At 46.3% G+C, this 24,118-nt stretch overlaps 1 protein-coding gene across 6 annotated transcripts in view; it reads left to right on the top strand.

Annotated features, from left to right (window-relative positions):
* LOC114861132 (RNA binding protein fox-1 homolog 3-like) overlaps window positions 1-24,118 on the top strand; it is a 379,746-nt gene that overhangs the window by 114,921 nt on the left and 240,707 nt on the right. For all 6 annotated transcript variants that reach the window (XM_055510625.1, XM_055510624.1, XM_029160160.3 and 3 more), the window contains exon 5: window positions 20,167-20,260. The gene's annotated coding sequence lies outside the window, so the exon portion shown is untranslated. The remainder of the gene's footprint in view (window positions 1-20,166; window positions 20,261-24,118) is intronic.

Raw genomic sequence — 24,118 nt, 5'->3', positions numbered from 1 at the left:
ATCTTGTTAAGAGCCCCCTGCTCCGCTGCAGATCGGCGCGGCTGTCGGAGGCAGGGCCCGCGCGTCTCGCTGCCATTATTGGTGATTGTAGAATGACTCTAATTAAAGTCATTGATGTTTAAAATCAAGCGCCACAAATCCCACTTGTTTTGCCACAAAGGCAAAGATGGCTCCTCAACCTGGCTGCGTTGTGCAGCTATCATGTCATTTGTTTCAGGGCCTTGTTAAAAGGAGGCACCTTAAGACGTTTGCATTAAAGTTCACCGGGGCCTTTTTGTGTGTTCATGACCAGGTGTGGCGCTGCTTCATGGCACCGTGTGCTCGGAAAATGACCTATTGTAGACTTTCACGACTAATAACGGTTGCTATGAAACGCCGGTGCTTATGGAAACGACGGCTTTATACCATCGGCGTTGTAGCTTTTCATAATTATGAATTCACACTGTGCCTGTGCAGCTCTGGTGTTTGTGCTTGCAAAGTCATTAAGGTCTATTATATCTTTAATTCTATTATTATTGATTAATCATTTGGGCTTTAATACAGTCCAATGCAGAAATTGTCTGAGCCTCAGCCTGTTATTACAGTACAAAGTGCTTTTTGAGATTTTTGCTACAGAATAATTTGTTTAAATGAATAAATCAAACTTTTGATTAAAGACTGTTTTTGTTGTTTGGTTACAGACTTTTCACAATAAAGAGCACAAGTATAAAATCGATAGCCTGCTAAATGTGCCTGTTTGGTGACCTGATGTCTCATCTGGAAACATGGATGGCCCAAAGCTGATAACTGTTGAATTATAATTTATTCTGTTATTAGTGGAAATGTACACAAGACAGATTTTATTGAACGGACGAGTCGATGCGGTTTTCAATTAGCTGTGCAGAATCACTCACAGGACCTTTCTGAAATGACTCGAGGCCATGATTCAACCCAAGGACCACGGTTTGAGTAATCACGCCTTAGGGTGTAATGAATTGACAACTTTTGATTTAAGGCTTTTGCTTCAGTAGCTGCAGACCAGCCTTCACCTTGCTGTCGTTGAAATGGCTTCACATGTGCTCGGTGCATGTTTCACCTTTTATTTATGGCGGTAGCAGCATCTGGATGGCAGCCACAGCCAGACGCCCCCTCTGCTTAAGATGCAGTAAAGCCTCCACGGGTTAGGGGGGCCAGCTCTATCAATCTGCTCCCTTCCGGCCCCCACGTCCCCCAGTGCGGTTAATCACTGCCACTAATTAGTGCTAATTACTCATTGCTGCCCGGGAGAGCCCCCTTCGCTAGCTCTCGCTAATGTGAAGGTCCTGTGCAGAACCCCGCTGTTTGGCGTTTCTCAGGTGCGGGAGGAGGTGCGGAGGGGACAGAGGGCGCTGGGGGAAGCCCACCCCTCCCCTAATTTGTTGTATTCTTTCCTTTTTTTGAGGTGGGATCATTTTCATTAAACAAAAGCCATCCCTGGTGTTCGGTCGCCAGCGGCTGCAGGTAGGAGGTTACCTCCCTGCAGGCCCGTGGCTTTAGCTGAGCACACTGGTTTGTGCTGGTGTGTCTGGGCCTCGCGTGCATGCACAGGCCTGGCCGGGCTTAATGAGCCAGCACCTTTTTGTTCCCCATGTCATTAATTGTCTGCTGCTGTGACTCTGTGGGTTACGTTGTGTTCAGCTGATTTTTTTTTCTTCTTTTTTTTTTTCCTTGCAGTAATTTTGCTTTAATAGATTCAATTTGCTTTCATTTGCTTTGTATTGATTTATTTGTCCGGCTTTGTCTTGTCAACCATAGAAACCTATAATTTTCCACAAAAGTTTATGAGAAAAAGGCAGAAAAAAAGCTCATTTAATTTGTTAATATTGAGCTAGTTATTAAAAAAAGGAGAGAGAGAGAAATGACAAATGATGTTAATATGGTGTGTAAGTGATGCTTGACTAAGGCTGAACTCATTTCTTGGAGCCATTAAAACCATATAACAATATTACAGATTTCAAACCATGTCCAAACAGTGAGGCCTAATAACAGGTTGAAGGATCGTGATGGTTCAAGCTGCTCTATGCTGTGATTTTATCTGTCGACTTGTAACGTCAGTCCAAAAAAACAAAGTATCCCCATAATGAAAGGTCAGTGTGTCATGTCAGACCTAAATAATTACACAATGACAGCTGATTCGGGGAAATGAATTAATTGGTATTTAAGAGCAGCAGTTCAGACGCGGGGGTTGAGGATGTTCAGGCTTTAGCGTCCGTTCGACTGACAGAGTGTCACCAGGAATCAACAAGAGGGTAAGTCGTGACTGACCTCTGCATCTGTGGCAGACCAAGCTGCCAACATCTGAAGCAATGAAAATCATCGTACCGTCACCTTTAATATCGTTTGATGACTCATGTTTTTCCTCCTCATTTCTTTGCTTTCATTTGAAAACGTGTGACCGTTGAAGCGTGTGCCTCCTAACAGGCAGCGGCTAAATGACGCTCGCTGACAGAATAATGTAGAACGGGGGAAATAAAGCAGGTTAAGACGCGTGGAGTTGTGTTTGACCCTAATCGCTGTCGTTTTTACAACCCCTTGAAAAGCAGAAGGCAGTTGTGCATGAATGTGATCCCAGCTTTGTTTGCTCCTCCAGCTTTACATGGGGATGTTTTATGTGGCCTGTCCTAATGTTTTCAGTAGAGGAGAGTGTTTACTTCAGAGGACGCACTCTATAAAGTGACGCTCTGGTTTGTAATCTTCATACAGTGGGTCAACAACAGCGCTGTGTGTCCACCAGCGTCTGGTCCACTGGGCGTCGACCTAATGGTCGCAGACAATATGAAAAATGACATTATTTTAAACCAAGCTTTAATATTTAATTACTGAATTACACAGAAAAGTGTACTGTAAAAAAGTAATATTTTCATTTTCCACGTCTGGACATTAGTTAATCATCAATTAGAATATAAATGGGTTATTAAAGAAATTCACATACAATATTTAAGGAGTTTAAGGTAAAAAAGGAAAACATGAAAACCATAAAAATCTCACAGACTGATGGATACAGATATTTTTTGTTGGTGTTCAGCAGCTGAACTGACTCAGCCTGATGTGCTCATGTTCAAGCATCTCTCAACATTGTAATGTTTGCTGCCAAGGCCTCAAACGCTAATTACTCTTTTTGACATTAAGTATTTTTCAAGACCGTCAGAATGAAAAACCTCTGCAGATGAGATGGTCGCCTTCACGTGTGTTCACAGATTTTGCACCAATGACTGGATGCTTATGAGGTTTTCCTTCCACGTTAGTGCCCTGATGAGTTTTATTTTACTGTTGGCAATAAGTCAAATGTGAGTTAAGGCTTAAAGACAAGCTCAGTGCGTTTGACAAAGAAATATGTTGTCTATATTAAGTTATTGATCTAGTGGTGTTACTTATAAAGCACTGTCTCATACAGCAGCAAACAAGACATTTTTTTACCTTCTGGATAAAATGAAGATGCTTCAACCAATCAAAAGAAATAAAATACAAATCTAAAAATTGTTTGGATACAGTAGTGCAACCGTGCACATATGGAATTATAGTTGTTTACTCATTAGAAAACATGTACCAAAGCTATACAGCTTTCTTGAAAGAGAGAAATGAATTTCTCACCTGGGAAGCAAATGAGAGTCTGTTTAAAAAAAGGTCTAGGGAAGGAAAATACCCCAAACAAAAGACCATGACCCATAAGAGTAAACAAAAAGTGCTTTCGGACAGCAAGTGGTTGCCGCCACCTGCATTATTGTCAGTCTACATGTAGCGTAGCAGTGCTGGAAAGGGAAGCAGCTGCCACCCGGCTATTTTCCACTGGATTCCAAGTTTACGATGGTTCAAACTTTTCATTCTGCCATTTCAACCGCTTAATCTGCAACAAGTGAGGCCATATAAAAGGTGATTTTACAGGGATCAAAGCACCCTGAACTACAGCGTACACATCTTCCTGACCAGAGAACAAACAAGTCAATTATGAGAAACCAGCTGTGGCAGTAGCAGCTTCAAAGTCTGGAGTCAGGTCTATTCACACCGGAGAGCAAAACGCTAGACATGTGAAATGATTATTGAGCAAAACACACAGAAAGACCAGCCTGTAATAGAAGATTAAATGAAACATTTACATAGAAGTTAGTAACGGATTGTTTTGACCTTCTGATGTTCAGTTGGTGGTCAGATCCATCCAATGTTTCCTCCACCGGCTCTCCATGTTGTAAAGAACAGAGAAGTGACCAAAACATGAATGAAGCATATAAATGTCCAAAATTTCACTCTAGAAAAAATAGTCACACACACACACACACACACACACACACACACACACACAAACACACACTGCTAGATGAAGCCGGGCTTATTGCACTGAGCTGTTACTCGGCAGCAGAGCATATAAATATAGCGAATGATGTCTCATGCCGGCATTGTTGCTCCTTTTTCCTCGTGCGAGTCTGACTTGAAACCGAGATGCTAAAGCAATTTTTTTTTCATTTCTGAATGAATTTCTCTCAGAGGAAGATATGAGGCCTCTTTACTGTTTGAAAAGACATTTATTTCTTGTCAGTATGCCTCCCTTGAAAATGTATTCATCTATCCAATAAGATAAATTCCCTATGCATAAACTCTGTTCATTAAACCTCAGAGATTCATTCAGGTTTATTTTTAGAGAGAGAGATTCATCATTATGGCGGTGTTGATTTTCCACACAGTCTAGTGGGTTATATTCTTTTACTGCAGGTACTCCAGCAATATGTTTCCTTGGAGCAGCCGTAAATGAGGCGAGGTTGGAGTTCGCCTCCACAATAGGGGCTTCAATGCGTTGAGAGATTCAGATCCAGGGCCTGCAATAACATCCCTGCTCAACTCCTCTGTCTTTATCAGCCTCCGTCTCCAGCTTTGCTTCAACAGATGTGATGGTTGTTGTTCACAAAGTAAATGCATGACCCCTCACATGCGTTAGTTTACAGCAGCTCTAACGTGCACCAGTGATTGTTTCATTGCCATTTTGTCCTGATACTGTAGCCGGTGCCAGCTTCTCCGAGTTAAAGGATCTTCTGTGATCCCTCATGAGACGCGCTGACTGCTCGGGTTTGTGTTAGGGGGCTTTGTCTGTATTATACGTAGTTTACTTTGTTGCATTTCCACGCTACTCAAACCCAAAAATACTGCCACGCAGTTCAACATGATGAAAGCGTTCGTCTCGTCTGTCTGCAAACAGCGTTTATGTAGCAGCGCCTCCGGATGCTAACCTATGCAGATGTCCCCCTGATCCGCTAAAAGGCATCTCTCTCCAACAATTAGTCTGCGGCAAAGGGTGTCTGTTTGTGCCCTCCCACCTTTTGCGTCTGTAAATTGGAATTATCATGTCGGCAAAGAAATGCATAAATGTCACCGGCACCGCGATAACGTCGGCCAAACTGTAATCTGTTGCATTTCAGCAACTCTTAATTGACCTTTTGTTCTCTGCCCTCTTTCCCTTTTTCTCCTTATTTCTCAATTCACCAGAAATATAGCCGTAAAGCTGAGGCACAACACTGTGTAAAGCCAAACCTAAAGGCCATTCTTATTCATTAGACCAGCTTGTAGTGTTGTTGGCTGTCACTGCCACCAAGGGGACTATCCATGGCTGCAGCTGACATCTGTTGGCATAATGTAGCGTCCAGGGCTGTGATGGGCAACGGGAGCTGATTTATAAGGTTCTCTGTTTAAGTGGGTGTCTTAAGGTAATTATGAACCGGTGGGGGGGTTGCTACTAATTGCACCTTCCCTGATCTGTAATGAAGGCCAAGCAGCGTGAACGAGCCCATCCTGCGCGCCTCAGCCAGTGGAGGAGCGGGGGCAGCTGAGCTTGACCGGTTAGTGTTGGTTTAGCTCTGGGCTGGAGCTCCTCACCTGCTGTTACGCGCCGTCTTCAGCCAATTTCTCTTGAGTAATTAACTGTGATGCCACACATGGCGCAATGGCGGAGAAGCCGATCGCTGGCGGACGTGGGGGAGTCGAGGAGGGGGAAACTAAATGTAGGTACCCCCGCGGTGACCAAGCCTCCAAACACCCAGCGCGAGCACAAATGGGACGCCTGGAAAATCCGTTTGACATGCACAATTAAAAACAAATGTTTCCACATGACATAAATGGGTGTAATTAATCACTGAACAAATGAATTATTAGGTAGATTAGAAAATGAGCTAGATTAAGTACACCAATGAGGCTTGAATTGGTACAATATTTGTATCAGTTGATTAAGATGCGGCTGAAAAAGATCAGATTCTGACAACATAATTAGAGGTAGAAGCTCATGCAAGTTTCATTTATTCGACAACCTTCCAAACATTCACTTTAAAATCTGTGTTTGTGTGTTCGCAGCATTTATTATCAGTAAGACATGAATCTGAGAGGAAACTGCCTTATACAGTTATATACCTGATATGTTATGAAGGACAACCCCATATTAGCAGCTCGTCTCTGGAGACATTCATGTCCCACATATGGTTATTTTGAGCCACTCTGAGCATGTTACCAATTTTTTGGAAGTAATTAAATCAAATAATTTGGTTACCTACAGTAATCTCAACTAACAGCTTCAACTTGCCTAAACATACAGAGTCAATCTTACTCTAATATTCTTAAGCAGATGTTGAAGGAAGAAGCGTTTAAGTTTGCTCTCAGTCGACTTGTATTGAATGCATTGGGGGATCTAACGACCACAATAAGCCGCAGGTCAACGTCGCTGTTGTCTAAAATAGACAGGCATGGTGGCGCGTCATGCATTTCAACGCCCGGTTGCAGAGGGAGACTTTCTGTCGAGTGAGTGACACAAAAGCAAGATTAGGGGATCAAGTGCTGGGAGATGAGAGCAGAATTTAGTGGAATTGACAGCACATTCAAGGGTTTCCGAGAGGAAGAGAAGACAAGAGACAGGGCGATAATTTTGGAGATTTGAAGGGTCAAGATTAAGCTGCCTTCTAATAAGCAGAGTGAAATGAAGCAATTTTGCAAATGTATGCTGATGCAGAGTGGACTGGAGGGGGAGGGGGGTCGATGCGTCTTCAGGTTGGTTCTTGGTAAAATACAACAGACTATTGGACATTTTGGAAACAGCAGTCAGACAATGTCTTTGCCGCTGCACTATATTTATGCACAGATCATATTCAAGCCTACATCGGGGCTTCTGCATGATGCGGTTTTCTTCACGGCAAATGTGAAGGACCAATAAAGAAGCCCGGCTTCTCCTGGATGTAATTAGCCAATTGTTTTTAATAGTGTCCATAGCAATGCATTTTCATGGCAGTGTCATTTTACCCCGGGCAATATGCCTTGAAGTGTAATTTCTGCCTGAGCGTTTAGACACAGCGATATCGATTGCATTCACTGAATGATCTGCTCAGAAACTCATCATCTGCTTTAATAATGTCACTCAGCGCCACATTCTCCCTGCTTGGTTTCCATTAATAGTCAGCCTTCGTGACATTGTCAACATTCACGGCTCAAACAACAGGGTCTTTGAAGCATGGCTGCTTCGCAATTGGGTCATTTAATCAATTTATACAATTGAACCTATTTAACATATTGATATGCAGTTACCCTGTAATGTGTGTGGCCTTTTATCCCCCCGAGTGAAGGAAACTCCAAAGGAGCTTTTCAGATCTTCTGCCGTTATTTATCATGTGACATTTAGCTGGGCCCTGATGGTGGCAGCTCTCCACTTTAATTAAAGGTTCAACCTCTTCACTGGATGACAAATTGACTGGTTTGTGCTTTGGAAAAGTGGTGGAACATGTCTAGTCCAGCCTGCTCCTCGCTAACGGTGGGCTAACATCGGGGAGAGGGAGGCGGAGCTGACATTTTAGTCAAGTCGTCACGGAGCCCGATTATTGACTGTACGTTCTGGCGGTCAAAATAAAACGTGTTTAGACGTGTCACTTATAAGTTAATCCACTGAAAATTAGACAATGATTTGAAAAGTTAGTTTTTAACATATTTTCCCGTCTTTGTCAGTTTTTTTTTCCCAGTTTCTTGTGACCTTCTGTTTGTGCAGATGCGAGATCTGCGACTCTGTCGGTAGCGGCAAATGGCTAATGGTCCATCCCCTGGTTATTTTACGGCAGGCTGGAGAATATGTCCACTTTGCATGGTTCCCTTCTTCCATTTTTCAAACTTTGCCTGAGTTGGGGGTGACACAGCTTGAAACTGGTTTCAGGAGAAGCAGCAACACAAATGGAAGAGTAGGCCCAGATGATACAATCACTTTGTTCAGCATGAACACTTCTGCAAACATATTGAGGGAGGGGGGGCTGGGGGGACGCGGGGCGGGCGCCAAGGCTTCTGTGTAAGATGAGATGGTGTAAACAGGCAGATTGGCTCCCTTCTCAACGTTAGCTCCTTGAGATTTCATGCTGGCTGGATTTATAGAGAATCACAGTGCATTGGAATATGCCCTGGGCTCCTCTGGGCCTAGAATCAGAGAGAGCACAGAGCTGTGAACCTCACATGCTAAACCAAATATGAATCTATAAAGCTGATTATGTTTTACCCTCCTTTAAAATAAAGCACTGCCTTTTTACTCTCAGGCCTTCGTGTCAGTAACATGGCTGTTGCGTTTTTATCTTTTGATTTTTGCGATTTTTAGGTTACGCCAGCATGAGATCACCGCATGAAACCTGTTTGCTTGGTTCTTTTACAGCTCTTTGGCAGTTGTCAGAGTTGCAGACGCGTGTGAGTGAGGTGTATGAGGCCGACGATGCACACAGTTGAAATAATTAAACAAAAAAGACAAATGAAAAGTCCAAAAGTTCTCAGAACAGATGTTTGGAGTGTTTTCATCCACAGAAAACCAGTTACCATCAAACATATGTTTAAGCGGATAAACAGTGCATTAAAGTCAGCAATGTTTTCATCAGTCAGTGCGGTGTCGTCAAGTGATGAGTGAGCCGCTTAACCAGGCCCATAAGTCTGGTCATTGTCATCCAACTGTTCCTCAAATGTGTTTTTATGCAAATACATCAAAAGCAAAATTACGTTTCTGTGGGGAATGAAATGCACCACCATTAAAACAGCTGCGTAGCAGTGATCAGCGCACGGCAAAATGCATTATCTGGGAAGGTTTTGATCTGCTTGTGTCAGTCAAACTTGCAGGAAACACTCTAACTGCTGCGATGCAACATGTGGAATGTTAATCACCTGTTTGTTCATCTGCTTACAAAATGCACCCGTTCCATTTAAAATATCCAGCATTTAATATATGTAATGAAACGCTTCTGCCGGTGAGTAAGTGGGGGCGTTAAGTTCAGCTTTAATGGCGGTACCAGTGGAGTATTTGTAGGGTTGTAAAAATGCCCATTTCATTGACTAACACCAGTAACTAACACCACAAAACCAATAAACAGGCAGAAGTAGCCTGTCCCTCAGCACAGCGGAGCAGGCGAGGGCTGATCGGGGGAATGCGACTCCCTAATGACGGTCCCCTGCAGAAGGGACAGTTGTCTTGGCTGTAAGCCCTAGTTCCTTGACAGCCCCTGGGATCCCTTTGTCCTGTTGTAAACTATTCTGAAGGAAGGACATTTAATTGCCCGGCACACACTAATGAGTTTGCAAACTAATTAAAGGGGGTATATTACGCCCTGTGGAGGCCCACATCACTAAGAAAGCCAGGGACATCTTTAATGAGGAGCCTTGATAACCCTTCAAAGGAGGGATGTGTAGTGTCTGTAATGATGCCCAGGGTAAAGCCGAGCTCAGCCAGGGAAAAGCGCGTGTGTGTTGCTGTGTGTGTCCCTCACCTCGGGTGTGTGGAGACTTGCAAGCAGATGCCAAGTGTTTTCAGTCCATCGCCCACAGCTACCTACCTACATGTCCTAATCAAAGAGTTTCACTCTCCTTCCAATAGGTTCAAAGAGACGCGCTCCACCTCTCCTCTCAGTGGGTGGTACCGATTCCTGGGTCCCTTTATTTCCCTATATTCCATTATTCACTTCAAAATAATTTGGCCTCCTACGAATCAGAGGAGGGATTTTAGCAACATTTCTAAACAACCTATATGACACCTACTGGTTGGAATACAGGGGGACACACTTGGCTGAGTAAGAAAGGCAGAGACGGGGTTTGGACAGATGGACTGAATGTGCTATCACAAACAATGAAGGTCATGATTAGCCCTCATTGTGGAATTCATTAGATCTCCCACTGCTCTTTCTACTTTCAAACAAATTAAAGTCTTTGACTGTCGCTGCGGTTCAAGCGCCGCGCTCCGCCGTGTCTGCCTGAGCTCCTGCAAAGGCTCCATGCAGCCAGCAGCCCTTCTCTCTGCAAAGTCAGTCCCCCCTCCAGTAAACAAGTGCATTTTTGTGTTTGGTCACAATATTTTCCTCCCAGACAGTGACGGCTGTTATTTCGCCCGTGGCTCCTGTCAAAACTAACATGGCTTAATTGACTGCGAGCGAATGAGCTCCTGGATTGATCCTGTCAGGCTCCTCAGGAAGTGATGCTGCTCCATCTGTGAGGCGCTACTCCAGCGACAGCAGCAATCTGTTGCTTGGGAATGAGCCAAGGCTTGAAAAAAAAAAAAACACACACACACACAAAAAAAGAGGGGAGAAAAAAAAGAGTCCAAATTACAGAAAGCACCCAGGCGCTGTGTATTCTGATCAGCTGTCAGTGATGACACACTCGGATGAGCACGCACGTGCATGTGAAAATAGCCCAGCTGAGGAGCGAGACAGAAAGACGGACGTCCATATAGACACAATGTAATTTTTGCATCATGGTTAGCAATGTCACATTGAAGGGGGCCTGTGTCTCTCCCTGAAGCTACGGCAGCGAATCAGAATGGTCTTGTCTGCCTTGTTACACATTTGATGTCAGGTGAGGTTGTCCTCAGGGTATATCCAAAACGCAGCCTGTCATCTATTCCTGCACTGCTGTCATTTGTCCAAAAAATTGTGGCATATACTGTCATCTTGGGTTTTTACCTGTAACTCAACTTAGCCAGGCCCAGTCTTGACCCCCCAGCCTTTCACCCTTCCTCCCTCCGTCCTCTCCTTTCATCTCTCACAGTGGATCTTTTTCACTTGGAGATAACTGTATTTCCCAGGTTCAAGTGTGCGACGCGGCACTGCCTTCTGGCACCATTAAATATTTAGATGGCTGTCTATGTAGATGGTGGCTGCGAGAAGCGGAGGAATAATCTGGGAGACAGCTGCTGTAGCACATCTGGGTGTCACTGATAGCGGAGGAAGGTGTGTGGCTGGCGCTGCTATGGTGGGGGAGACTTACGAGACACAGCTGTCAATCAGCCAGGTGGCACCGGCGCCCGGGCTCCGGCTGACAGGCTGCCGCCGCCGCCTGAGACGACTGCGCCTTTCGCTAGTGGGGTGCTTTTAGGAGGAAAAGGCGTCCGCCCCAGTTTAATCAAGCTAATCTCACGCTCGCGCCGCAGTGCAGCCATGAAGTTTGGACTGGAAGCACCAGCTACTTTCCTCCTCCGGTGACACGCTGACTTCCTGCAGGAGACGTTTGGGGTTTTTAAATAGCGATGATCCTTGTTTAGGTTTTGCTGGTAACAGGGGGTGGCTGTAGGTGCAACGTGTCAGAACATTTGAAGAAGATTCGCTGTGAAAAGCCGCCCACTTCTTCCCCCCCGCGCGCTTCATCCGCCAGCAGCCCGAACCTGGAGGCTGCACAGCGGCGCCGCGAGGCCGACTAGCCTGAAAATCACTTTGTGTTCCTCTCCCAGGCACATGCGATATGGACGCGTCTCCGCTCGGCTCAGGCCCTTCCCGACAACGTGATTAATGGCACTCGCTTCTCTCCCCATCTCATTCTGTTACTGTCAGAGTTAAGTGGGCCGAAGACAATAATAAACAGTCAGTCTTCTGTGAACCCCCTAACACGATCATTCCACCCCACCCGATTCCTCCTCTCCAATGAGAAAAAGAGGAAGCGAGATGGAGTGAGAGATAGAGGGAGTGTGTGTGTGTGTGTGTGTGTGTGTGTGTGTGTGTGTGTGTGTGTGTGTGTGTGTGTGTGTGTGTGTGTGTGTGTGTGTGTGTGTGTGTGTGTGTGCGTGCGTGCGTGCGTGCGTGCGTGCGTGCGTGCGTGCGTGCGTGCGTGCGTGCGTGCGTGCGTGCGTGCGTGCGTGCGTGCGTGCGTGCGTGCGTGCGTGCGTGCGTGCATACGAATGGCTCACAAGGCATTAAAGACGCAGGAACAGGAGTAATGGAAACGGAGACTGGGAGATATGTCCAGGAATCAGATCACATCTCATCGGTGCCACAGCGGAATCTCTGGGTTTGGATTTTATGCAGCATGTACACGTACAGACTCAGGTTCCATTCATTTAACGTTATTTATTATTTGTCACCCGATTTGACCCGAGACTGAAACCCAGTTGACCCTACGGCACCGGTTCCTGAACCTTTTTGACTGACTCTTGAAAGAGATCAAGCATTTTAGGCAATTAGCAGCGTTAAAGGGAGAAAAGCACACGTTGCTGCACGACTGCAGTCGAGCCAGACATTATTCAGTGTTCGCAGACTGTTTTTATTTCTTCCGGCTATTAAAACGCTTTCATATTCAACAAGGAAGGAAGAAGTCGAGACGCTTTTCTGAGCTGGTTGAAATGTACAGACGTTTTCAATCTAAGGTTAGAGAAAACATTCAGCAGCTAGAAAGGCATGAACTCGCTTTCTCAAAGTAACTTCTTAATGGAAACTTTTCCACGGCCTTTGAAACGAAGCGCCGCGTGTTGACTGGTTGAGACAGAAGAACAAAATTTAGATTGCTGGTGCCAGAAGAAAGAACAGGCAACAGAGTGAGCGGAATCACTTTGGATCTCAGACCTGCTGCTTTAGTCACTAGTGAGCTGTCTCTTCCTGCAACTCCAGCCTCCTCCTCTCTCCTCCGGCCTGTCACTTCACTCTGCCATATCCTCTTCACTGGAGCACTCCTTCCTTCTCCCTCTGTCTCTGCAAGACACCCACCAAACCGTCACACGAGCAACTCCGCGCTCAATCCTCGGAGAGTTTCTGTACACAGGCAGGAATGAAAGGTTCGAGTTGAGTTCCAGTCACTGACCTTGGCTTCGGGACATCAGAGGCCTCCACTGAGGCTGTGAGACCCTTCACCGCTGCTGTTACATCCTCCCTTCCTCCCCTCCTCATCCACTCCTCCGTCTTCCCTCTCTCATTACTGGGGTTGACCTGCCTCACAGCCCTGGACTCAGAGACCGAGAAATCCTCCAGGCCTCACCGTCCCCATCCTCCTTGCTGCCGGTGGATTGTCTTTGTGTCTATCGGTGTGGCCTTGGAGAAATGGAGTGCCGTGATCTCATCACGTCAAGCCCATTGTTTTCACTCTCATGCACACTGTGTAATAGCCATGGAGATAAGGGAATGATTCAGGCCTTTCACGGAAGGAAATGTGAAAAGCCTGCCTGTGAAAAAGTGAAATTACTGTTTTGATGGCTTTTGATGGCGGGGGGCATAATTGCTGGATGGAAGGAAGGATGGAGGGTGAAATACACATAGGAGATTAGTATTTCTAATGCTGGAGACGGTTGGTAGGAGGCCTGCAGAAGGTTATACACGCAGTGGGTAGTTCTAATGAAGCGACCCTCTATGTAGAATAGCAGATTTTCAAAAATAGCTCATTGTTTCTTCCTGCGCTACAACCTCTGCCCCTCTGGATTGGAATGTATTTATGTAGGTGTCACTCTATATGATGCTGTTTGATGCTCATCTCCATGGCAACGTTGATTAGTTTCACGTTGTTCATCCATGTTCCTAGATTCTTCAGGAATTGGGGAAAGGAGCTTAAGTATTTTTGGCAACTGACATAAAACTCATCAGCACCCGGAGACGACAACAGGTCAGAGAATTAGCGCTTGTAGTAATGACTGGGGCAAAGAGTAAATGGTATAAATACTCAATGGGATTATAATTAGCCTTACTCTGTGCGTTTAGACACACTCAAGTGGAACTAAAACCTTATTGACTTCTGGAGACAATTTCATATTAATTGGATGCATCTTCCCGCTCGCTGTCTTCTTCTTTGGTTGCTTTTCGAGCCGCCGCCGTCGGTCGCGCGGCGGCGGAATGTCAGGCGGCGTAGCGGATTAGCATTAGCCACAGCACCAACTCCAACACGAGAGCTCCGTCGCCACCGCGGCCGCCGACGCTGGCGCCGCCGGAGGAGTCGAGGCTACGGGTTTCTGTTGATGCTCCGGCCTGGACATGAGAGGAATTAATGTCAATCTTCACCGCCACCACCACACACACACACACACACACACACACACACACACACACACACACACACACACACACACACACACACACACACTCCATTTCATGTTCTTCTCAGCATTCTGCATATGTGCTACTCCCCCCTTTGTCTTCCACAGTCCCTCCCCCCCGTTGTATCTGCAGGCCGACCACAATTTATCCCTTATTTTCCATCCAGAAGTGGGGAAAAGTTGTAAAGCTAATTAAGGAGCAGGGATGCGGCAGCTCGACAGATGTGCACTGAGATGGGTGCTATTGAGTAGCGGGGATAATGGTGTGTGGACCTGATGGGCAGCGGGGTTGTGTTGGAGGGAGCTCCTACCTGGGCGTGCATGTTAATCAGCGCGCCTGTCTGTTGAGAGCCGGGGAATTACGGGGGAAGGGAAGCGTGTCGCCAGCCTCCAGTGAAGAGACAAGGCAGGCAAGCTGATTAAGAGCACAAATTTGCCGGTTTGGTCAGACGGGGAGGTGTGTGTACGAAGGAGGGAAAGGGCAAGAAAAGTGTGTATTGATTACCAGTGGTGCTAGTGGTGAAATTCAGGAAAAGAACACGGTGGGTGTAAATCTACCTACTGTTGTCAGAGCAAGTATTTCACAGTGAGGTGGCAAAACTGGCTAAATAGCCAAAGACGGTTGGAGCACAGAGGTTGTAATAGGCGCCGACAACGAGTAACCGCCGCTGGGACACCTGTATGTACCAGAACCCCCCGATGAATTTCATGACATTCACAGTCTCCTTCACACGTTTTCAGAGACGAAGCGCTCGCGCGACCACGTACGAAGCGATGAAAACCGAAACGCCGAACCACTAAGATGTGTTTTATTGCCGGATTTCACATCTAAAGCCTGGAATCTCCCACCAGTCGCTCGCAGAGACACAGGGAGATCAATGAGCGCTTGTACCCGCAGTTTGACTGGAAATGATCCCACGTACGGCGTGAGAACAACTGCAAGTTGTCCACTGCCGTCACGTTAAAAAGATGTCAGATCCACTGCTTTGGTTTAGTACATAGTTTAAAATGAACTAATTAAGTCACACTAATAGCTGCCTACATGTATTATTTCAGTTCTAGTGTTAAATATTGCTCCTGAATATGGATTAGGATTTTGTGCCAAATACTTCATCACATCACAAATACACAGGCTCCTTTTTCATTTGCGCTAATTAGAAGATTAATTAAGTGGCAGAAAACAGTAAATAATTAAACTGATTGGTTAGAAATGTGTTTGAATGAAGTCAGACAGATGCTGAGCGTTTTAGCTTGTTGGTGTCTGTTTGGGCAGAAGCCAGCAGGTTAGCGGTTAGCGGCCCGACCCGGTCCGGCCCGGCGCCGGTGCTGCGGCTCTCAAGGCCCGACGACCGGCGTCACGCCAGCACGTGCAGTAAGTCAGGGAGATAAGTCAAAAGCTGTACATGTGGAATGTCAAGCACGGAGACACGGCATCAAACAAGACAAACAGCTCCACACCAGCCAACGGGGACATTATTGATATTATACATCATATATGAAGGGTTTACACGTTTGCTGCTGGTTATTGACTCCTTCCAAGCGTAAAATCCCTTTTTATTAGGTACAGTTCGTTTCATCCAGCCCCTTTACTGTCGGGTAGAAGTCTGGAGGAGCCGTGTGGGCTCATATCAATATTAAAGGAGGAGAGTGATTTGCTTTAGTGACACCTTATGAACAACACAAAAGTTTCACACGCACAAATGAATTAGAATTCACCTCTATAGATAGACGCACAGCTTGACGCGTTCTCCCCAGTTTTTAATTAGAATTATCTCCCTTTTCACCAACGCAGCCTGATCTCATTTCTGCGTAATTGTTGTTATTTACACAGCAAAGGTTTACGGGTATCCATCGACATTTCCCTTCCCGAGATCTCGGTGTCTGCCGTCGATAATGAGTGGGGAAATTATTTTCAACACTCCGTCATTATCTCTGTGTTCAAGTAGTCTTCCTTTTAATATGCTAATGCGTCTGATATAATCAGCCGGTAATTGTAAAACACTTCAAGTACGACACATTTTTGCGGCGCTCTCTCCTGAATGAAGAAATCACAGTCAGCCAGTGGCGCCGGGCTGCGGTTGAACGTGCCGACGGTTTGTTTATGATCTCGGGAGACGCTGCGGAGGGAACACCCGCCACCCGATCCTGCGTGGCACCGATCCAGAACGCCGCACAGACTCCTATAGAAACAGGGCTGCTGGTGTGAAGCCCGCGCATCTCTGCACTTCCCTCCAATCCTTCACGTCTACTTTTTAAGTCCTAAAATATCCACCTTTGATTAACATTGATCTCCCCTCAGACTCGGCCCAAACCTGTGTGTTGTCTATGTCACATCATCTTAAATGAATCTTTTTCTTTATTGTGTCTTAACCAGAATAATGAAAGAAATGTTCTCCCCGCGGCCTCCGGGGATGCTGGTGCTTTTCTGTGGTAGCGGATGGGATCCTGACTTTGTTTTTCTCCTTCGGCTGTTATTTCCCTGAAGAGAGGAGCCGAGTGAAGGGAGCTATGAGTGATCGACTCTGCCTTTATTCTCCAAGTTTTCGGGGGATTTGAAGTTATTGAAAGTCTGGGGATGGGTGACAGCTCGGAGATGTCTAAGTGATGCCTTGCAGGGCCGCGTCGCCCCGGCCGCGCCGTGTTTGCGGGTGCACGCAGCCACGCGTGTGTCCAGCAGGCAGAGGGCAGAGGTTCTATGTTCTCAAATACATGTTATTCTTGTGGCCAATCATTTCTGCTCACACATGACATCTTCCCCAGATTGATTTCATTCAGCTGCAGAGGGCGGCAAGATCAAACAAATGTCTGAAATAGCGGCAGCAGTGTGCGGGGAGGAGGATGGGGGGGGGGTCAGGGTAGGGAGGCTGTGTGCTTGAAAGATGAAGTGAGGGATTGAAAGGGAGGGAAAGAGAATCAGTCATCCAGTCAGCGGCGTGCCATGTGGTGCCATGCTATAGCGGCGGAAGGTGTTACTCTATAAACCAACAATCCTTTTAACAACTGCTCCTTTTCACAGCGAGGCGGCTTTTTTTGCAGAGGTGGTAGTGCAGAGGGCGGGGGGTGCTGGTGGGGAGTGTGTGTGTGTGTGTGTGGTGGGGGGGGGTCCATTCCTTCACGATGCCTCTGAGTACCCATGCAAGGAATAATGGATGCGTAATATGGAACGACAGCTTGCAGAGCACTATCATTAATGTTGTAATTCACTTTTAGTGTTTCTACTATTGCACTGCAACAGGAGGCACAGATGTCACCTGAATCTGCTCTTTCTCGCAGCCAGAGCACACCCGGTTTTCACCAGCTGTCTTCGAATGCACCGTGCCAGCCCCCACACCCCACACGTGTGGGCGAATGTGGCCGTCAGTGTGTGTGTGTGTGTGGGGGGGGCAGTACACACACTCCTCTTTGTTAGCTCCTGTACAGGTTTTTTGGTGAGGTTGATTCGCGTTTGTTGCGAACTCCGGCTCCCGCTCTGCTCTTTACTGTTTCATTTTTCTAATCTTCTTGTAGATTCTGCGGTGCACGTAATGACGGTAGCAAAGCTAATCCATCACTTTGAATCTGAGGATGACAACCGTGTTTGGCAAGGCATTACAGCCCCAGCGTCAAGCCCTCAACGTCCCCATAATGCAGGAAGAAAGTTCTGCTTACGGTTTCATTCTAAAGCCCCGAAACCGGCTGCGTCCATCACGCCCGACCAACGGGCGCCTAAAAGAAAACAATGCGTGAATTAAAGGTTAGAGCCGACGCGCTAACTTAAAAGGCTTCGCTTTGCGGGTAGTGAAGCTAAACTGGAGCTTTTCCTCCGCCATCAGCGGGCAGGCTGCCGGCGGAGCCGATCAGAACCGGGCCACGCAGCCAGGCCACAGGATAATGTGTCTCCACGTTGTCGTTCTGAATCTGCCTAGTTTGAATGTCTTTCCAGTGACTTTGGTGTTTACGGTTGATATTGAAATGAACAAAATGCTTATTTGGAACTTTATTTGTGTCCCTTTGTTCACGCCGACCGTTTAGTTTCACTATACCTGCGCGGAACAACTTCTAAACTGCCTCCGTGTGCATCCATAAGCATGAACCAAATGAAATATTGTCACATTCCTTTAAAGTGCAGCTTTTTCTTCTCTGAAGCAAAATGCAAAACAATAAGTAAATAATCATATGGATTTCATGGATACTCGCGCTCTAATTGAAACAGGTGTGATTAGCATATTGTTTGTGTTTTATGCTGCACCATGGGCCTTTTTTTGCGTTTTGCCGGGACCTTTATGGAAATGAACACTTTGAAAAAAAGAATCAACAGAAACGTAGCCTATTTCTTTTAAAAGGGGCACAAATTTACTGTGAAGATCATTCTGGCAAAACCACAGAGGGAAATGTCAGAAACGGGAGGGAGAAAAAAAAAAAAGGTTCAAAGAGAAAATAGCTGACTGACTCTGTAAGTGAAGCTAAGCTCAAAATGAAAAATGTTCATTATATGCCCGTCAAGGTGAAAGGAAGCCATCTCCGCGCCACTGCAGTTAAAATGTCGACCTCTCCTTCTCCGAGGGCGAAAAAGAGGAGGAAACGCTGCTTTGTGTGTGTGCGCGTGTGTGGAGCGCGTGTGAGTGACTGATCTGAGCTCCGGTTCAGACAAGGGCACCGATGTTAATGGCGCTGCTCAGTAAAATGACCCTTGCATCCGTTTCTTCATACATTTCCAGGGCGTCTGAAGTCCTCATATTTTCCCCCCGTCAGCAGTGTGTGCGCATCGCCGTTGTGTTGCGTGTGCGACCTCTACACGCAGCGCGGCGCCCTCTCAGACCTCCTTCCCTGTCTCTTTGCATGTGCGTCCTCGTGTACGCGCTCCGGATCTTGGGCGACGTCATGTCCCCTGCGCCTCATTACCGCCAATTTATGTAATGTGACTTGAATCGCCGGTCGCCTCTGCAAATGTGTTTGTATTTATAAAAAAAAAGAATAGGAGAGTCTCTCGTTCGGCACCGCGGCCGCGGCTGCCGAGATGCTGCCCGGCGCCCCGGGAACAAAGCAGCAGGTGGGAGCTGAGCCGCGGACCGCAAAAGAAGAGAAAGAGGCAGAAAATGTTTGACAAAAATGTTGAGAGGCGACCTCCGTGGCCCGACTGCAGATGAGTGCAGGCCCGTGTTTTGATTTGTTGGATTCTGTGCTTGTGCCAAGGCCCGTTTCAATTTTCATGAGCTCTGGATGCCAACGTGGCCGATCTCAGCCATCAGTTATAGATTACGAGCTAACCTTCAACCCCGGCGTCGTATTTCTTCGACAGCGTAGGATCTGAACCTTTTTTTTTTTTTTTTTTTTTGCGTTTTTAAGAAAGCGAGCAGTGGCAGCGAGGTACAACTGCCTCCAACTCCACAGAACCCATAGCCCATCATTAGCAACCTCTCTACTGCTGGAAGGTTTTCTACACTTCAGATCTTTTTATGTTTTTTTTTTTTCTCCTGTCTTTTTGAAGTATCGTTTTACAGTGAATGCTTTTCAAAGGTTTACATCACTCAGCTGAAATTCAGTGAATGTATTCTAGTGTGGAGCACTGGGTGTGTACTCGCTGCCTGGTAATCAGATCCCTCTGTGCCATTGACCTCTGTCTACTATATGCTAAGACACATCAACGAGCCACTTTGTTGCATCGGATGACGTGTTCTTTCATTGCTGTGAACAACCAGTGTATTTTGTTCTGGCTCAGTGTCAGATACCGTTGCCCTGCAGAACCAAATGCACCAAATCTGCTCGACCATACTCTATCACTGACAACTGCGCTATTTGAATATGTGTGTTATAACTACAAGTCACAGCTACAAACAGAGCTGCTAAAGTTAAAATAGATAGGTTTCAACCAAATTTTTAATTAGTTCTTTATTCTTTATTCTTCTTTCTTCCAGTAACTGATTGTGGCTTTGACACTGGACAACGCAGCAGCTACAAGTGATTCCTCTTCTTCAGAACGCGACCCCTGACGAGTAACAGTTGTGACAGGTAATTATACTATTTGTTCAGTATTGAATTTACGGCAAACCTTGGTAAAAATGAAGACTAGTGTGTGCATGTAGTGGGTGACAACTCACCAAACCTGACTTAACTGGTTTTATCGAGCAAATGTCCAATATGACGCCCCGGATAAAGGGCGTTTCAGGTTTCTGTTGTTGCTGTGCACCATCAGTTTGCACTGACATTGCTGGCAATTGCTCCATATGAAAATGTAGAAATCATCACAGAAAGTCATTCAATATTTTTTCTGGATCCTGTGTGTAATAATAGAAAGAGCACCAGTAGTTAAAAATACGCCCCTTCAGTATGTAGGTCACTTCTGGCTAATACATACGTACGTACTGTATCGATCTGTGCTTGTTTCCTCATTAAATTTTATACACACATATATTTTCCAATTAAACCTTCATGCTGCAGGTACAAATCTTGAGTTAATCTGAATATTTCATGTTGTTGCAGTATAATATACCAACACCGCATCCAGTTGAAATTGTAACAAGAGGACGAAAATTATTGCAAAAGAGCCTAAAGCAGAACAGTTTGTTCACTTCAACTCCAGGATCAAATTAAAGGAAACAGAAAGAAAAGTAAATGCAGTGTTTTCTTAATCAGAAAGAACTGAAGAAACCAATTTGTTAAAACTACGAGCCAAATTAATAAGTAATCAGTACAGCCCCTCTGTACTTTCTCATTGTTTAGCTCATCCTCTAATTAAAAGATATCTGGGCGTCTGTAAATGCTGCACTGACTTACATTACAAAAAACGGACAACAAAGAAACAACCAGTTTCTCCGCGTTGCCATTTTGTGGAAACGAGCCACTGTTTCCACGTTTCACGCTACGCTCGTGCATTTGAAAAGCATCCGGACCGAGTCGCTGGAATCATAATCGCGTGTCTGCACATATGGAGAATATCTGGGACCGTGTCAGACCGCCATCAAAGCCGTTGTTGTAATTTTCTTTTCAAGGGCAACTTGAAAGAGGAGTCGAGAAGAAAGTCGCAGTCGCTCCTTGTTTTCCTCCGCGAGGCAGCCGTTTCAGAAGTAACCCAGCGCTCTGTGATGGGGAGTATAGGATGACTCAGCAGGAACCCAACAGCACATCTGACTGATTCACATTTAAACATAAACAGAAACCGCGGCTGCTCCAGGGAGCTCGGCGGAGGAATGGAAAGTAGCCCCAATTTTCACAGCAGCAAATCAAACATCTTTTTATTTAACTCCTCCTTCGTGCCCCCCTCCTCGGGTCCCCGTTGCACCGCGCACACATCACGGTGCCTACTGATTAGGCTTATTTGAAGCGCGTGGCCAGCCGAAAAAATGGAGAAGAGGAGATTTTCCCCGTGTCACGCCGGGATTGAACGTGGTCCTCCAGAAGAGGAGGGCCTGAGAGGATTATATGGCTCAGTGGGCGCTATATTGTGTGGGGAGTGGATACAGCAGGTACCTACCGAATCCCAGCCAAGAGATACACAGTGTTGCTAGGGATAATGTTGCCTCCCAGCAATTAAACTCTGGAGCTTTTGGAGTGGTTTAGGAGGAAGCTTGTTAAATTATCCAATCACTTCTTTCCCCCTTTCTCTGCCTAATACTCTGCCTCTCCACGTTTCTCTTCTTCTCTCGGAACCTGAGAACTATAGGAGGAGTCATTTGCCTTCCGTGGCTTCGCCGTTAAATTGAATCTTGTTACACCGGTCCTGTGCGTGTTTCTCACGCTGTCCGCGGTTCCTTTTTTTAAAAAATCTCGGCGCGGCAAATTTGCGTCCTGCATTTTAAACCCTTGAAAGGGCCTGAGTTTTAATGATGATGGAAGCTAATGAGCAGACGCACAACAACGCCACGTCTTCACTGCCCCGCAATTAAACGGGGAGCACGTCAACCTGCAGCTGCAGCCAAATCTACAGTAGGTTTAAGCCTTTGTAGCACAGTTTGCCATTAGCTCACAATAGATCACAGTGAAGAAGCTTTTCCTTTGAGTTATTAACATTTGGGCGCAGTTTAGATGTTGTCCCGGTGCTCATTCAGGGCTCATTCAGGTGCGTGTCACTCGGCTCCGGGCCTGGATGTTCTGCTGCGGCACCCTGCGGTGCCGAATCATCCACAGCCGCCCAGAGACGAGCGGCCGAACGGGGCCCGCATCGTTCTTCAGGTTGTTAAACTGACAAACGCCAGATGTAAAACCGGAGATTAACACCAGACGCCGCGTTCGACATAAGCGATGCCGCGATCCAGTGCGCGCCGTGTTTCACCTGCGTAATAGACCCGTGAGTGATCGGTGGCGAGCGTTGCGTGGAGGAACAGCTGAGGACGGCGGCACATGTTGCGAGCGGCACGCGCAGCTGTTGTGTTCACTGCTGCTTGTTGACATAAATCAATAGGAAGCAGGAGGAATTCGCTGAGCACTTTTTAGTCAATGGAGTGGATTTAACCAGCATCGAGAGGACAGGCTGCGTTTCTTAGAGGTTTTACACGATGCATTGTGTTATTGTGCAGTTTGTTGGTGTTCCAGGTAAAAGCAGATCATGTTCTTTGTCCTGTGTTCAGTAATATACTTCTATCTGACCTGACAAAGTGAGAACTAGGTCTGACTAATGGTTTACTTCTATAAAGTCTCAGCTCTGGTTAGAGGAAATGATGGATGATGCTGCAGAGGTGTTGAAATCATTACTGGAAACACTTTGGTATTTTAGTTTGATGGATAAATAAATGTGCCAACTCCAACTTAATAAGTATTTGCATCACATCACACAGACTTCCTTATGTTTCTCATTACTCCTTTAAGATGTATGGCTTCGTTCAGGACACCTCCTGTTTGCTCCATTAGACAGTTTCATATACTCATAAACATGCTGTTTTCTTTTCAGTGTCTGATCCAGTAGTTCGCCTTTTTCCTAGCGTTTGTTTTCTTTTAAATTTAAATTAAGCCACTATGGGATGTTAATGTTCTCATGGTCGACAGCACACAGAGCAGCTGTAATCCACGCGTTGGCTTTGCACTGAAACAGGCAACTACTGTATGAAGCAGGTTACATATTCAAATAAACCTTTCCCTCACTTTACCTCCATTCAACTTTCAAGAGGAATGCGCTGGCTAACTTTGACCGTTGTCCCCATCCTGGGCAACCAAACTGTTTCAGAGGTGAAAGTCCAAAGCACTCCGACCTTCCCTCATTTGTTCCCAAATGTGACACCGCGCTTCCAAAAAAACCCTTGGGACTCCTGTGTCCGTAGTTCCAGGTCAGTTGCCGACAGTGCAGCAGTGCTGCGTTCACCTCTTTTCTGTACCACCCCCCCCATACACACACACACACACACACACAGCAGCACACACACCCCAAGGTAGCTGTGGGTAGTAGAGCCCCAAAGCTTCATCGTCCAGGACAAATTGGTAGCAAGCGGCTCATTTACTCGGAGCCGTCATGAATGGACTGTGCCGTGACTGTGTAAACAAGTGCAAAGACTCCCAAGGGCATTCCTGCATAAATAATGACTCCACGAGATGTTTGCCATTTGTACCACTCACCGGTTGCAGACATGGGTCAGCTAGTCTCCTCTGTGGGGAGTCTTCAGTAAACAACAGGCACCGTGTCCGCTAATGACTGTGGAAAGTTTACCTGGTCACAGGTGCGGAGGGCCGGGCTGCTCAGCTGGGGGCGTCTGCAGCTTATCTGCCCGTTTCCCTGCAGGCCGTTGGCTTAGTTCAACTTCTAGACGAGCGTTGTGTTCAGGTTGGGAGTCCCACCTCCCCCTGCCCGGGTGGGTGCGAGCCTGGACGCTGAAGCCAGACACGCGGACTCCCCCTTTGAGGGCCAGTGTTTTGTCAGGCTGCCAGGGCGAATATTGTGGC

This window comes from Betta splendens, chromosome 8 (assembly GCF_900634795.4).
Source record: "Betta splendens chromosome 8, fBetSpl5.4, whole genome shotgun sequence".
NCBI lineage: Eukaryota > Metazoa > Chordata > Actinopteri > Anabantiformes > Osphronemidae > Betta > Betta splendens.
Note: the sequence above shows the minus strand (reverse complement) of the source record. Positions and strands in the feature narration are given on the sequence as shown.